The sequence below is a fragment of the Bos javanicus genome, chromosome X (assembly GCF_032452875.1).
Source record: "Bos javanicus breed banteng chromosome X, ARS-OSU_banteng_1.0, whole genome shotgun sequence".
Classification (NCBI taxonomy): Eukaryota; Metazoa; Chordata; class Mammalia; order Artiodactyla; family Bovidae; genus Bos; species Bos javanicus.
The window spans coordinates 138,671,740-138,675,091 of NC_083897.1; the positions used below are offsets into that span (position 1 = coordinate 138,671,740).

Consider the following 3,352-nt stretch of genomic DNA (forward strand, 5'->3'; position numbering starts at 1 on the left):
GTTTCACTTTCCTTTTAATCGAACGCTAGACAAATGGAATGTGTAGATAAGTATGGACTGAGATAAAAAATATTTATGCCTGGAATGGACACATGTCTTCTAACGCTAGGACACTGGCTTGTGGGTTGAGTCTGTCAAGAGAGCTGGATATTTTTTGTTTTTCCTGGATATTGCTGTTGGATATTGCTGGATATTGTGGTGGTGGTGTAACTTTAGTTTACCAGGAGCTTCAGGTTCCTATCACATCGTCTTTTGCTCAGGATCGACACTGTCTTCCTGGAGGGTTTTTCTCAATGTTCCCATCCACCCTCAGCTTCAGACACTCCTTGTTTTCCTGCACCACAGAGAGGGCTTCTTGTTTTTTGTTTTCGCTTTGTACCTCCTACATTCTATTACATTCTACATATTCTTCAAGTGTCAAAAAATTTATAATTTATTTTTGTTTATTTTGGGCTGTGCTGGATCTTCGTAGCTGCGTGTGGGCTTTCTCTAGTTGCGGTGGGTGGTGACTACTCTCTAGTTGCAGGCTTCTGATTGCGGTGGCTTCTCTTGTTGCCGAGCGCCAGCTCTAGGGTGTGTGGGCTTCAGCAGTTGCGACTCGTGGGCTCAGGAGTTGTGGTGCACAGGCATACTTGCTGCATGGCATGTGGGATCCACCTGGACCAGGAACCCAACCCGTGTCCCCTGCATTGGCAGGCAGATTCTTAACCATTCGACCATCAGGGAAGTCCCAGTCACATATTCTTTTTTTTTAAATTTATTTATTTTAATTGGAGGCTGATTACTTTACAATATTGTAGTGGTTTTTGCCATACATTGACATGAATCAGCCATGGGTGTCCATGTGTTAACCATGCTGAACCTCCCTCCCACCTCCCACCTCGTCCCATCCCTCTGGGTCATCCAAGTGCACCAGCCCTGAGCACCCTGTCTCATGCATCAAACCTGGACTGGTGATCTGTTTCACATATGATAATATTGAAGACCTATTTTGCTAAATGTACTAGGGCATTCAGAGAATTACAAGGCACAGTCCCTGCCTCTCATGAGTTGACCAGTTGCCCCATCATAGTTGAAAGATGAGACATAGCTCCATAGAGCTATGGTGATTTAGACAAGCTGTGATGTCAGCCCAGGATTCGTGAAGTGCATAACGATCATAGCAGGAAAATAAGTCTCTGACTGAGCTTGATTATGTACTCTCTCTCTCTACCACTTTTAGCAAAAATGTTTGGATTTTTCAAAGTTTTCTACCTGGATAAGTTGTCAAAAGTATGTTTCAGGGCTGTGAGTTTTCACAGTCGTCCAGTAGACTTTAAGATCTGTTAACCTCATGTCCACAGCCTGATGTGTGGGTTATCCTCAGGGGTTTGAGGAAGTGTGCCAGGGAATCTGAAAAGCTGTAAGATAAACAGGTTACCTAACCATAGACCTTGGCCTATGGCTTACATGATAGCAAGTAATCTAAAGCGTCCTGACGATATTAAAACTTAAAATTTGCCGTATTAAAACTTGCCTGTATGCATGACTTGGAGAAGCTGTCAAAGGCAAAATTTGCATTAATTTCTTGAGAGAAATCACATGTTTAAAAAAATACAGTTACTTTGAAAGAAATTCCACGCTGGTAGTGTTGCTGTGGACTTCCCAAGGTATGTCCCTCTGCCTCTGGTGCTGTTGGGAACACCTGGAGGAAAGATTTAAGAAGATCTAGAAGCCACGGTGACTCAGACGGTAAAGCATCTGCCTGCAATGTGGGAGACCGGGGTTCGATTCTTGGGTCGGGAAGATCCCCTGGAGAAAGAAATGGCAATCCACTCCAGCACTCTTGCCTGGAAAATGTCTCAAAGAGTTGGACACGACTGAGCAACTTCACTTCAGTTAGTTAGGGCTTCCCTTGTGGCTCACCTGGTAAAGAATCCACCTGCAATGCAAAAGACCGGGGTTTGATCCCTGGGTTGGAAAGATGCCCTGGAGGAGGGCATGGCAACCCACTCCAGTATTCTTGCCTGGAGAATTCCATGGACTGTTTAGTCCATGGGTCGCAAAGAGTCAGACATGACTGAGCGAGTTTCACTTTTACTTTCTTTCACTCCAGGTTAGTTAAGACCTTCCCTGATGGCTCAGATGGTAAAGCGTCTGCCTACAATGCAGGAGACCCGGGTTCAATTCCTGGGTCAGGAAGATCCCCTGGAGGAGGAAATGGCAACTCACTCCAGTATTCTTGCCTGGAAAATTCTGTGTGCCGAGGAGCCTGGCGGGCTACAGCCTATGGTGTCACAAAGAGTTGGACACGATTGAGTGACTAACACTTGCACTTACACTAAGTTAGTTAAACCTTTCATTGATGTTCTGTGTTCTGTCTCTGACCAGGGGTTGGGGTGTGAAGAGGCACAGAGAAGAATATTTCTCTAGTGTGAATACTTGTGCCCTTTTAATTAAAAAGTAGGTAGGTAGGTAGATGGAGAAGGAAATGGCAACCCACTCCAGTGTTCTTGCCTGGAGAATCCCAGGGACGGGGGAGCCTGGTGGGCTGCCATCTATGGGGTTGCACAGAGTCGGACACGACAGAAGAGACTTAGCAGCAGCAGCAGCAGCAGGTAGGTAGAAGGGTGGAAGGTTTCTTTTGTCTCCGTACCTGGCCATCGCCTTCTCCACTAGAGTGAATACTTGTGCCCTTTTAATAAAAAAGTAGGTAGGTAGGTAGAGGGTGGAAGGTTTCTCTTGTCTGCGTATCTGGATCATGAGTCCTTTTCCTAAAACGTATACCCACTAGATATGCAGTGAAAGGTGAGAGGATTTGTGTTTGCATTTGATCTAGTAGTTTCAGGGTGGCACATTGATCTGAAAGGAACACTTTAATTTTATTGTTACTTAGCACTTATCATCCACAGTTCATTTTAACTTCCTCTGTTTTGTGGATCTCACAGGTGGGCTAGCTTCTGCGTTTGGAACACAGTGACTTTTCCCCCACTATTTCTAAACAGAAAAATGAGTGCAGTCACCTCCGCAGGTTTTGTCCAAACCATCTTCTGCATGAAGGACATTTTCATTACAAGTGACAGCTGAGTCCTTAGGGACGTTCACTGCTATTCTTGTCCTGCTTTTAGCAGGAAGCATTTCTGGTGAGAACTGGATGACTGATCCCGTCAGGAGGTGCCTTCTAGCACGTATTTGCATTCATCCATGTAGATAGAGCAGCAGTATCATCTTCGGAATCACGGGTCATACTCACTGGGACTCCCTAGGCTGACTTGAAATTAAACAGGGGGAATATATAATGGGGAAAACAGACCACTTCTGAACTCCCACCATCTAGGCTATATTTTCAGAAGGATGAGTTCCATTTTAGTGT

The 3,352-nt window shown here is 45.1% G+C and overlaps 1 non-coding gene across 1 annotated transcript; it reads left to right on the forward strand.

Moving 5' to 3' along the window:
• Positions 1 to 2,109: 2,109 nt before the first annotated feature.
• TRNAC-ACA (transfer RNA cysteine (anticodon ACA)) lies at positions 2,110 to 2,182 on the forward strand. The gene has a single exon. It is a non-coding gene; the product is annotated as a tRNA-Cys (tRNA).
• The last annotated feature ends 1,170 nt before the right edge of the window (positions 2,183 to 3,352 follow it).